Source organism: Lagopus muta, chromosome 4 (assembly GCF_023343835.1).
Source record: "Lagopus muta isolate bLagMut1 chromosome 4, bLagMut1 primary, whole genome shotgun sequence".
Lineage (NCBI taxonomy): Eukaryota > Metazoa > Chordata > Aves > Galliformes > Phasianidae > Lagopus > Lagopus muta.
In genome coordinates, this window is record NC_064436.1 from 40,057,857 (window position 1) to 40,072,001 (window position 14,145).

Sequence of the window (14,145 nt, forward strand, 5' to 3'; positions counted from 1 at the left end):
CTCTTGCATCAGTTCTGAATTTGAATAGCAGGAAAAGAATTGCATGAGATGCACATGTGCCTTCCTGCCAGCTTAGCTCAATTTCCAGTAACATTTGTTAAAAAATGTCAGAACTTACAACTGGCATTCAGAGTCATTTGCAGCAAGTCAGAAGAAAATATATTTTGAAGAACTCTGAATAATATCTCAGCTGGGAGTGCTTCATTTATAGTCACAACGTACTTGTTAGTAAAAATACTTAACATAGGTGGGAGCTGAAACATTTTAACTTTCTAAGTTAGACAGTGTCAGATTGATAATGCACATTAATTTTTTCCACTCTTTCTACAAACCTTAATGATCCATTATGTTCCTAGCTCAATGTGAGAAGTATTCCACAAATTGTAACGCTGTAAAAATAACTTCACTTTCATTTAATTCAAAACAAAACAAATTACTACTATTTGTACTGAACATTAATGAGAACACTGACTCTCTCTGAGTGTACGCCTCGCATGCAATATTCTCTCCCACACGGAAATTATGGCAGTGAAGAAAAACAATATCTTAATTACCAACTAAAGCTACCCATGAAATGGTGTCCAGACTCTAAGAGGAGAAGATTAACTTAAAAGGTTCTAGCAAAAAAAAAAAAAAAAAAAAAAAAGTCTAATAAGCATTTTTCATCTTTTTAGAATTTCAAATAATTACAAATATTACGGACAGTAAGAGCTGAATAAGTGTGTAAAACAAACTGATATACCAGACACAGTGTGCCTCAGCATTCTCAAGGAAAAAAAAAAAATTCAATCAATTACTTTTTTCTTAAGGTATATCCAAGCTCTGGAAGACAACAGAATTTGAAAATTGTTGCATATAGTAGCATGCTTCTGTACATGACAAATGTAATGTTACAAATGAATTAGAAGATATTGGCGATAATAAAATTCTCATATATCAAGCATTCTCCTATATTTTAAAACTGGCAGCATATTATCTTTTAGGGCCATGTATTTTTACTAAGAATTTGTTTTGATTAACAAACTGTCTGATTATGTTACAAGATTTTCTTGAAGTATAAAAAAGTGTTTTATGCATATTATTCACTCCAGTAGGCAAGAATTAATTTTGGTCTGATGAACTCTGTGATAAAAAGATTTGCTTACAGTTAATGTTTTACAGATTTTAATCATTCTCATATTTTCCACCCTTTCATTAAACTGATTTTACAATGTAACCCTTCTTACTGAGTCATTCATGATGAAACAGAGTACTACGATTATGTTATGAGTATCAGAATTTTCTAGTCTAGAATAGGTGGGAATATGTATCAGAAAAAAAATTAGAACTATTTAACTATGTAAGAATCTTTACTATCAGTTATGGACTTAATGAAAGTTCAGAAAATGTTTCTATTCTGCAAGACAGCAAAACATGAAAGAACTGCAAGCTTTGCTTATAACATTTTAATGATTCAAAAAGCTTAGAATTATAATCATTAATGGAAATACAAATTAAGCAGCTATAACTGTGCTTTTACTGGAGTAACTTATCTCTTACAGAAAGCGTCAACAGTGTGGATGTATGAGAACACTGAATCATTCCAACAATCATTAATGTTTTTTTTTTAATAACAAAAGCATATTGAACATCAAAAGTCATATCTAGAAAATTGTGAATGTCTACACACAGATCACTGAAGTAAATTCTTAATAACGTGACACGTATTCGTAAGCATTTTCATTCATATTTTAAGGAAGAAACAGGAAGCCTTAAATTTAAAACAGAACTGATCACAAACTGGCTTACAAGTAATAAGCAATACTTTTATTTCCCCCAAGAAAATAAACACTCCAACAAAACAATGAACCAATAAAGACAAATACATAAATGCTTGTATCTGTTTAACTTAAATAACTCCAGTAACGCATATAAAGATATTTAACTGCAGTATTAACTGCTGATTTGACAAAATACCGTAGGTTCTAAAAACCTCTCAAGATATACTGGACATTATAAATATCACAGTATTTTGTGAAAACTACTTTTTCCTACAGCATGAATACTTCCTACTGTGAAAATTATGTTTCATGCTATGATGACATTCACCTTACTGTGTTGTTTGTTTGTACATCTCTATCATTTTGTTGTCCTTTAAGGCATTTTTTCTCCAAAGGGATTGTTTCCAAAATGTATTACATTGACAGAACGAGAAATTGAACTTCTGCATATTTCCACTCCAAGGACTGCCAGATAACGTTTTTTGGTATTAATGACTTTGACAATACTTCCAGCCATTCATATTTTCTACACTACGAAATTTAAAGCAGCTCAAGACAGTGTCAACGCCATGAACTGCTGAACTGTTGCTAAAAAGTTTATACATGCAAATATAAACAAAAGCAAACTACACTATGCTTATTTCAAAAATTCTGTTGGAGCTTTGCTAGCTGCAAAAGTATTTCTAAAGCTTTAATTGTTGTCAAATCAGTTGCCTTTAATTATTAGCAAATATGCCAAAATAAAATCCTGATTCCTCCCCTCCTCAAAAAAAGAGCCACCACACCATGTGAACTACCTTCTATTTATATACACTGTGTCTACTTGTACTAGACAAATGAAGATTCACTGTGCACAGTATTAATTTAAACTGCACAGTTCTAAGCATGTTTCCCCACATTGACGAAGCAAACCTAAGGATGTTTGTACTCTGAAGAAGCCAAGGTTCAAAATACCTTCAAACACACAATCACTTATCAGCAACCTTTCAAGAACTAATGGTCCTACTGATCAAATAAGAATTGCATAAAGTATTCAGACATATGCATGAAGCCCAAGTTCCTATTAAGCCACCACATTAAAATAGTTTTTCAGGACCTTAAAAAGTGTGCGTTAAAAGTCAAAATTAGTCCCTTGATAGTAAGAAAATTTCTCATGTTTCTCCAATATCAATGCAAGCATAGCCAGTGCTGCACTACCAAATTTTGACTTTGAAAGCAGTGAAAGTGACAGTAAGAACCATGTCATGTAGGTCCAACTGAACACACCCTGTGATCACCACATGATGTACTTTAAGTAGCTCTACTTAGGTGGGGAGAAGCTAAGCTGCACTTAATTTTACACACAGCACAACGCAAAAGTGTCTCTAAAGGAGATTAATACTGATTTCCTATCTCCCATATTCCAAAATGACCTATGGTCTTCAGAGACTCACTCTAGCTGCTGGTGAGTACAAAACCAAAAATCTTAAAGAAGGATTGATAGAAAACTCCCTTCCTCCCAAAGCTAGACCAAAGGTTTAGAAGATAAAAATTTTCCGCATTAGTGGTTACATTCACAGATTTTTCTTGGATTCCAGTATTCCAGTCTATGAGATGTTTTGACACAAATTATGGCATAGCTAGTAGATATTCTACTCTTATTGAGATTTTTTATGCAATGAAGTTTCACAGAGAAACTTCATCAGTCTCCACAGGGATCTATGCAGGTAACCAACTGAGTATGGCTTTAAAACTGTGTTAACATAAGATTATTTTCTCACTTTTAAGAGATTTTTATTGACCTGTAATTTTATGCCACTCTAAGTACTGTATCATACAGTACTTCCCAAAATAACAAGTAACACCAGTTTGGCACCTACAGTTGCTGAGTGCCAAAAATGTTTCATAAATTCCTCTAGTTTTGTGCTCGTTAGAGAGAATAACGTGTTTCCTACTTCCAGCAAATAAACAGCTGTCTCAGAAAGTCACCCACTATCAGCTGAATGTTGAGAAGATAACCCAATGACAAGATGGGTCAACATACCAAATGATCTGCAAAGCAGCATTAATCTATCAGTAAAATTGTATTTTTACTAATACTAATTATGTTTTACTAACAATTTGACTTACAATAACATATTGCAAATGTAAAAAAAATGTTTTAATATATTAATTCTTGCTTTCTCAGTCTAAAAGGGGAGTTATGAAACTTCACATCATAGGAGATCATTCAGAAGCTTGCTTGAGAAAAAAAAAAAAATCTGAGTCTAATACACTGAAAAAAATTAGTTTGAATCAAGAAAAGATTATAAGCCACAACATGAATTTCACTTGATGATCCCACCAGAACAGTACAAAGAATAGGTAAGCCTGAGGACAGGGGCCTGAACAGTTTGAGCTGTCGTCCAATATAGACCAGTTGGTCCAGTCACTGGTAGGAAGCGTGATCTAGTCTAGCAAATGCCTTCAGAATACTGTGACACAAACCAAATGTATAAAGAAGGTGAACTGAAACAGACTATGCTTTTGCAGATTGAGATCACATTTCTGTGAGTACAGTATTTAAACTAAAAAGCAATTTTACACAGATGTAAAAGAATTCTCAGGAAGATAAATAATTTCCCTCATTTATAGAAAAGGAAGTCTGAATAAGTGATTAAAGCATAACATATTACTTGAATCAAGGAAATACACAGACACACAAAAAAAATAACCAGCAACCAGAGAATATTTCTTCACCAAAAACAAACAAACAAACAAACAAACCCAGAAATAAGCACGCATTGAAAAACAGCATAAACAAGTACTCTGATGAGTACTGGAAGGAGATACTGATAAATGGCAGATGACACATAAACATGACAGTGTTAGTAGCTGAGCATAGAAGTGCCATTATAACAGGATAAGAAAATTTCTGAAAGAATTTACCTCATCAGGTTGAAGAGGAGCAAATAGCATTCAAACAGCAAACACATCTTTTCCGAATGTTCTAGGAGCAATACTTGTACAATTTGACAAGTATTAACATACAAGGTAACTAAAACTCATTATACAAACCACATTCAAATAAACTCCTGTTTCCATTTCAGCTGGGATGAACTGTTCAGTGTCTGGTATAATGCCGTGTTTTGGTTCTTGGAGAAAAACAATGCTGATAACACATCAATGTTTATACTTGCTGCTAAGCAGAGTAGTACAGAGCCAAGGCCATTCTCAGCAAAGGGCCCAAGGAGCTGGGAGGAAACAGGATTAGAACACCTGACTTAAACTGGCCAAAGGGATAGGCCAACCCATATGACATCACGTAGAAGGAGTTTTGAAGACTGAGAGTTCACTTCTCGTCCTCTACTCAGGAGCTAGTTGGGCATCAGTCAAGGGGGGGGTGAGCAATTGCTTGTGCATTGCTTAAATATACATATTTTTCATAATTATTATTCATTTCCTTCATATTAGTAAATCTATCTCAACTCATGAGTTCTGCTGAGTTTTTTTTATTCTTTCCCATATTCCATTGCAAAGGAGAAGGAGTGAGAGAATGACTTTGTGGTGCTGAGTGACCAGATAGGTTAAACCACAGCACCATCATTGGAAAATGACCAGCATCTACTATTTAGAAGGTAATAAGAAGTTAATTAATGAATAGTTCTTAGTTTTAGTAACTATATCCAACAGTTTCACTGTTAAAATCAGTGTTCTTCAGGTTCCCTCAGGGGTCATTGAAAAGCACTTATTTTACCTTCAAATTTTCATATATAATTTTCAAATAATCACTGAATATAAGAGGCTTAAAAAAAACAACACTGATTCCTGTTGCTAATTCTTAAGTGCACAAGAAATGTTTCACTGATACTAACCATAATTAACAAATGTATCAAACTGACTTTTTAAGTCAGTGTTAGCTGCTGTCAAATATAAATATCTTAAAAGAATATGCAGTTTTTCTTTTTTCTTTAACAATGAAAAGTAACTGCATTGGAATACACCATTATGAAGCTCCTAACAATATTAATTTTTCCATCATTTTAAATATGAATTATCATACTCCATTTTCAAGTGCTAAATTTAAAAGTGTTCGTTTTGTCAACACATTAGAAAAAACATCATAACAGAGTCAGTGATTTTAACTAACACAGAGACATTACAGAATTCACATCCATTCTCACACGTTCACATCAGAATGAAAGTGATTCAGGCAATCTTCGTCTACATCAGGAAAGATGAATGTTAAACAATCATTTTAAATGAGGGAACCAAAGATGAGAAAGGATGCGTGAAAGAATGAAAAGAGTGTAAGACAAAAAGAATAAAGGATGGTAGCAGTGAAAGTGAACATGAGTAAATTTCAAAGAAATATAATACGTTATCTGCTTGTATAGAGGCTAAAAAAAGCCTACAAGCAGCAGAATAATGCTAGGAAATGAATCACCTTCATTTCAGAATATGTTATGGAGGATTTGCAATGTACACTATGGAATTCATGTAGGATGGGAACACAGGAGGGAAGAATAACTCTTCGCTGAATGAATGCTATGTTGCATATATCCTAAGGCAAGATCCTGAAGAAAGCACTGTCTTCGTATAGTTGAAGACTGTATCATAAACCACTGGGCTATTTTAGAGTTATGTGGGCAGTCTTAAATCAAAAATCATTCTAATGGCTTCTGTAAACAATTTGAATATATGCAAATGCCCTAGATAGGTACAAAATGTGATCTTTACTGTTGGGTAACCTGAGATAACAAATATACATAGAACATGTTAAAGTCAGTACGTTATTTCTCAGAAACAGAGATGAGCAAATTTTAGTGATTCCTTAGGCTACGGCAATAAATCCCATCCACTCTTTTTCATGCTCAGCAAAAGTATGCCTATCAAAACAGAACAAAAAGAATAAATAAAAAAAATACAGCAACAGCAGTGAGATATTGTACTTTTCAAGAGACAAACTATTAAAGTTCCCTTCATATGCCAAACAGAATTAACTGTCATAAACTATCCATACTGCAAGTACAAAGCATGTATTCCATTTGCTGTCCAATTCATCTGCTCTACGTATAACTTAACAAGTTATTTTTATCATGCATAAGTGTATTACTTCTGACAACTTCACTAATGATATTCTTCACCGAATATCTAAAAATTATTCTGATAATAAAAACTGTTCTATAATTTACCAAAGATAGCACAATTATTTATCTTTTAAAATAAACTGCACAGACTGTTCTTCTGACATGAAATATAACCTTTCCAGCAGATAAGGTCACATCTTCCTAATGAGAACAGTTTCTGTTTGTTACTTAGATAGGCACAAAGAGTGATAGTTTGATGTGAACTACAAAAACATTTGCTTTTGAATTCTACTTCAAAAGTCGTATCACTTAAATCAAAGTGTGTATCTATACATTATCTTCCAGAAATAAAGCTTTACAGTAGTTTAGTAAAAGAAATTGTTTAACCATAACTTAGAAAGGAAAAGCTGGACAAAATCAGAACTTGTTACTCTTTTCATAATTTGGAACAATATACTTCAGCTTTAATTATGCCAAAGAACTCTCCAGTGGGCAACAGCTTAATTATTAGGAAAGGAAAAGAAAAGCAATTTATAATAATTATGCTTAAATAAAGAGTTTTCTTTGTCCAGTGAAAAATATACCATCCAAAAAACACTGTTCCTGAAATTAATACAGATAGCATTTCTTTAGAAGCCACTCAAAGATTATTATTTATTTTTTTTTATGATCAGCTCTTCTGGAGATTCAACAGTTTTATGAATGCAGCATGCAAATTAAAAAGACATATATTCTAAGTACCTTTATAAGGAAAAGAATTACAGATCATCATGTGGCGAGAAAATCAACCAAGAATAACACCCAGACAACAGTAAGTATTGGCCCCCTTTATATAATAAAAGTTGTTGTTGATGTCACCATCACCATCACTGCCACTAAAAAAGTAGGATGGTAGAGGAAGGGGGAGTAATAGCTTGGGGATTTTAAGGAATTTACTAAAAACTTGAAAGTGAAAGGGAGATATTTTTTTCTTCACCGGTAAATGAAGTCATTTTTCCATTTCAGAGAATATGCCAGGAGAAAATCTAGTGCCATTCTTAGGCTTTCTCACATTTATGAGATTTCTGTATTAAAATCGGACATTACACTTTTTTTTTTTTCCAAAAACTCCAAAGTGGAATACCAATGATAACACTGCTAACACTGAAAAAACATGCATACCTATTACAAACTTTTGAACGAAGGCAATCTTTGGTGAATAATTCATTCAGAGTGTTTCATCAAAGATGTTTTCAACCATGATGTGGCTCTGGGCAGCCTGACGTAGTGACTGGCAACCCTGCCTGTGGCAGTGGGTTGAAACTAGGTGATCTTTGAGGTCCTCTTCAACTCAGGCCACTCTATAATTCCATGATTTAACTCCTGCTGTATAAACAGCAGTGTTGATGGCAATAGGGAAACAAGACTTTCACTTTTCCTTCTGCCTTAATAGGGTTTTTTGTTGTTGTTGTTTTTTGTTTTTAAGAAAAAAAGTTTTATTTAATTTCTGAATATAACAGAATTCTGAATAATTCTGAAGAATATAGCCTGGTTGTAAAAGAAAAATAAAGTTTGCACCAAGAATTTGGATGAAAATAACAATTGACACTTACATACGCTATATGTATATATATATATGTGTGTGTGTGTGTGTGTGTGTGTGTGTGTGTGTGTGTATGGCATTGCTATAAGAGATATATATATATATATATATTTTTTTTTAATGATTGTAAACAACTCAAGTCCCTGTTTTAGACACTTTCACATTCTTAAAGCTGGTATCAAAAATAAATAATAAAATAAAGCTACTAACATTAACTATTATTTTTCTTTGAACAGCCTGAAATAGCCCAAAAACCATGAAACAAAGACTTCACAAGAAGTTACTAACTAGTTCATGCTAATCTGAGGAAAGAGCCTGATACTATTAGACTTCTTAAAAATATTTTGGTCAATTTCTACTAAGTAACTATGCATCTGTACAGAATGACAACTTTGCCCGTCCTCCAGGTATGCCCAGAGGGCAATGTAGGCTATAATGACCCATCTGTTCACTACTGGCAACCAGAAAACTACTAATGAAGACAGATGTGGGTCACCCTGTACAAGAAGGCTGCAGGGTGTTAATGAATCCACCTAATGGTCACTACCTGCCACTGCTGACTGATTGATGAGCAAAAGGGTTAAGCTTCAAAAGCAAAGACAAGTATTTCAGGTAATCATTAGTCTTGTTAGTGTATCGCTGTCACACTCCCTAATATATACATACACACAAACTTTTAATGTTGTCTTTTCCTGTTTCAAAACAAAACGTTAAAAAGCTTCTATCATTTTTCTTTGGACAGCCTGAAATATCCTGAAAACCATGAAAAAAGACATTATGAGAAATTGATTACCTTTACTGCCCAGAGAAATGAAGAATCCAATATTCAAGGTAATTTTTAAACAAGATACCTGATACTAAGCAGAAAAACAAAAATCTTCAAGAATATAATTACCAGTCGCAAAATTCTATAGGCATTCACAATCCATAAAAAATATAATCCGATAGTAGCATAAGAAGGAAATTTTACAGAGAGCTTCATTCACGTGGGCTACAATGTAAGGGATTTTTTTTTATAATGATCACCACAGGAGTTAGTTGTGACTTAACTAGTTCTGACAAGTTCACATGAAGGTGATGGCAACACAAAAAAACAGATACTTATGAACAAATTACTGATGCAAACCCAACCATTCATCAATTCCTGTGAGATAGTACCAAAAGAATTGCAGTGGAAAAACTGGAGAGGTAATTCTCTCTAGAGAAAAAAGAAAATCTCACCTTATAGTGAGATGCATTATGACTTTGAGTTATTGCGAGGTGTTACCATATACCAGGATTCATCAGCATTTTGATAATAAACAGCTGACATAAAGAAAACTCACACCACTATCTAGAAGCATACAGGAATAATACAATGTTTAAAAGTAAAATGTAAAGTTAATAAAAGAAAGAAGTAATTTATATTTAGTAACTTCTGAAGATAAGTAGATCTTTTACTTCTAGAATCCATTCATTTATTTTCTGGATATGACAAAGAGAACCAATCAATTTAATTTCTGATGTAACTCTACTAACAGGAAACCCAAAAAAAAGCCTAAGTGCTGCAAATCATGCACTGGGAAAATTATGTACCAACTGTACCAGATAAGTATATTAAAAAAAATCAATCCTTGCAGTAATACTAAGTGAATAGCACGTTGCTCTAGTAGGTGGTTCCATAAGATGTGGAAGATGTCCTTGCTAGAAGAGAAAGTTTTATCCCTTATCATGCTCATCTGTTGAAAAACCATTAATCATCACTGTAAACTCATTAGCACTCTGTGTTCTTAACTGTAAAGCAAACATCAAGATCCCAGCACATTCAGTCCAACAAGCGTCAAACATTCACACAGGGAAGTGGGGAGAAAGGGATATAAGGAGTGGATTTTAGGGTAACATGAATTTGAGAAGTAAATTGTTATTACACTCTTTTCCTAGGTGAAAATACAAGTCAATTTTTGGCTTCATATAAGTCAGGAAATATTTTATCCAAACTACAACATAACAAAAAATGAAGTCTCAATAAACAAAAGGTAATACTGAACAACTACTTAATTGGAGTATTATCAGACAAGTCTTTTCTATTGTTAAGCTGCAATGTTAGTTTGGAACACAATTGGATATACTTGTTAATCTTGTGTATTCATTAAACCCTTTCATTCCATTCCTGCTATAAAATAAGTAAAACTGTGTAAATATTTTAAAACCTGTATGAAACAAATGAGTCAGTAGCTCTCAAGAAAACTTACCGTGTACATAAGGAAAGATTTTCTGTAAATATAAGGAAATTTATGCCTACACTGTGAGGGTATAAAGTGCAGCTTTGCCTACATATGCACCAAGAAAGTCTCCAGTGTAAGCTGCTTCTTCAAACAGATCTAAATTCACAGGTGATTCAGTTCCCAGAACAGAAATGATTAAGCAGCTTTGGTATTTTGCCCAAGGCAACAGAAGCTCCTCAAGGTACAATGACTTCTCTATGTGATTTTTTTTGCAAGAAGCTATCAACACTACACACAATATGAAACTTACTGTGGATGGCCAACTGATACACAACAGAGAGTTTTCTGATTTATTCTGTGAAAATAACCTAACAGTTAGTGAGGTTAAAAAAAAATTTGAAGCAATGGATACCAAACAAAGCCAAATTACGCATTTATTCACAATACCATCAGCAAATGAAAGCTGTCAGTTTAGAAACAAAATCACTCCTAGTATCTAAAAAAAAAAAAAAAAAAAAAAAAAATTGTAATAGTGTATGTACAAAACGTTCTGAAGGGGACTGCACTGTGTTTCAGTTAGTTCACTCACCAGTGGAGGACCTATATTAAATTAATATGAAATACTTCGATTACAAGAAAGCTGAGGACGGACGTTTTAGAAGTGCATTTAGCAACAGGACAAGAGAAAATGATTTTAAACTGGAAGAGGGTAGATTTAGACTAGATATTAGGAGCAAATTTTTTTTTTACTGTGAGGATTGTGAGGCACTGGAACAGGTTACACAGTGAGGTTGTGGATGCTCCCTCCCATGAAGCATTCAAGGCCAGTCTGGATGGGGCTTTGAGAAACCTGGTTTGGTGAGAGGTGTCCATTTCTATAGCAGAGGGGTTGGAACTAGATGAACTTAAAAGGTACCTTCCAACACAAACCGTTTCATGATTCTATGATTTCAGTAAAATTTGGTTATTCAGGCACACATTATTATGCGTTCTATTTTTATCCATAGCCTCCACTTTTCTTTAGGTGTGTCATCACAACTGACAAAGTACTGTGAATCTTTAAGAACTTACAGTCCATGCAGAGAATGCATTAATTTTTTGTTGATTTTTTTTAGTATCATTTGAGTAGAATGTCATTTCCCAGTATCAGCACAAAGATTTCACAGATCAGCATTAGGCCGAAGTTTCTCCTCCCCCCCTCCCCCCACTAGATCCAAAAGGATTTAGAAATCACATCATTTCTTGTCTCTCCTCAGCAACCTTTTACACAGGTAAACACTACTCCAGTAAGTCTCCCTTTGTCCTTTAATTTAACTAACACAGCTCAACCATTTTTTTTCTGTCTAGGAACAATCTCTCAATAATCTCAGTATTTTCCACTAAACTATCTCTGATTTCTCTGCATAATTTCGACTTGAAACGTACTAAATGTGACACAGATCTCTGTGAAGACTGCTCTATGTACCACTGCTAGTAAGTACTAGTTCACCTGCCTTCCAGGATGTATTCCATGTGCGTATCCCAATATAGCATCTGACTTTCTTTTTATCAACATTGGATCCATTTTTACTCAAATTCAGCATAGAGACTGTTGGTCTTTTGCATTTCTCAGGGTATCCAGACCAAGACCACCTCCATATAGCATCAGGATTATTAGCGAACAAGAAGTTGGCAGCATTTCTCCAAGCTTTGTTCATTTTTGTTGATGCTATATGAAAAGTACAACCAAATCACGTACCAGTTCTTTGTCCAAAATGATTCAAGATGTTATTTTGTACTTGTTCAGTGGGAATTATTACAACATGAATTTTTAGAAGTTTAACTTCATTCCATAAAATGCCTTAATGATATTTGCATAGAAGAAACATTTTTATGGACTTTTCACCACAAAATGGGAATACAGTACATTTTAAGTATCATCCAGATCAATGCTTTGGATTTTTATATTAACTCTACTGCTCTTTTCTGAAGTTGTATCAGTATCTTGCGTCTGTCCTATTTTCCAGTTTAATAACAGCCCTAGATGTCTTTTTTTTGTTTGGTAATTAATTCCTTATTAATTCAAAGTCATAGTATTTTATTTTTAAGAACACATTTAACAATACCAGAAAGATATAAACATATTACGATCAGCAAACCATGTACATATTGATTTCAGTTCCTACAATAATTTTTTTCAATAAAAATGTATATAACTTTATTGTATAAAGATTACTTTTTTATATTGCAAAGAAATCAATTACAACTCATAAAAAGCCCGAATTACTTATCTATTGCACATTTATTTACATTCTACTTATATATCAATACTTATTTTGCCCAGTACCATAAAGAAATCAATTCTTATTTTGCCCAGTAACACACAGAAATCTGGTGGCATAGCCAGCTTTTGTGCCTTTCACAATGACAAAGTTCTGCAGCAACAACCTTGCACTCCACCTGGGCCATTTGCTCTATTTATGTGGAAGGGCTCCATGGAACAAGACTACTATCAGTGTAATACTGATGGTAGAAGGACACAGATGACGTATGCAAAGATTTCTACAGCAAGCTACTTAAAAACTCTAACCTAGTATTTTAGAACAGCACTTCTGAGTAGCTTTTAATTCAGCTACAGCAGAAGGGTACCTTCACCAGGACAACATGTTTCAAAACCAAGAGTTGAACCTGACTGAGAATATGAGAGATGTTTCCCAAGATACATTATTTAATAGCAGCAGGCTATCTGTATCTTACTTTACTCCTCTTCAGAAATACTTTAGCCTATTTTTAGTGAAAAGTTAAAAAGTTTAAAAAAAAAAAAAAAAAAATCAATACAATATATTTGTAACTATTTCAGTCTAACTGAAGTTGAGCTGTTAATACCAGCCAGCAATCCCTCTGCAGTGCTACCAATTTCACAATACAATGCAACCTTTCTCCTCTTAAATTTGTTTTTCTGTATCATGTCACACAACCCTATTTCACGTTATGCAGCCCAACATGCTACAGCCTTGATGCTGCCACCAAGCAATCATGATGTACAACTGCAATTAAACTCAGTAAAGTATCAGAATTTAAAAAAATAATAATAATAATAATCAGAAATATAGCAGATAAATATTTACTCACTAGAGGTCTTAAGTGCAAAATACATAACAGCCATAACCTAGATGTTTGTAGGATTCATATATTTAAGTTCTATTCACTTCTTTTAAAAAAAAAAAAAAAAAAAAAAAAAACTTTTTTATATTGGGGATAGAAAATTTGATGTTTGTTCTTTCAAAATATAACATGATTTTCTTTTCAGGACATGACCAAGCAAAGGCAGATAAAACAATAAATTGCATTTTAGTGGTGACTCTGCTAAGGCTTCTATAATTTATTTGCTTGTTTTTATTAACTTCAAATACAAGCACATCTTCAGAGATTTTTCCTGCACTTTCAGAAATATCTTCTTTCTTGATATACTTTTTACTTCTCAGGACTCCTATTTACTTTGCATTTTCTGTGGTTAAAATATCCAGTTCCTTGCAAAAACTGATTATTTTTTTCTTTAAAAAGATTGGGCA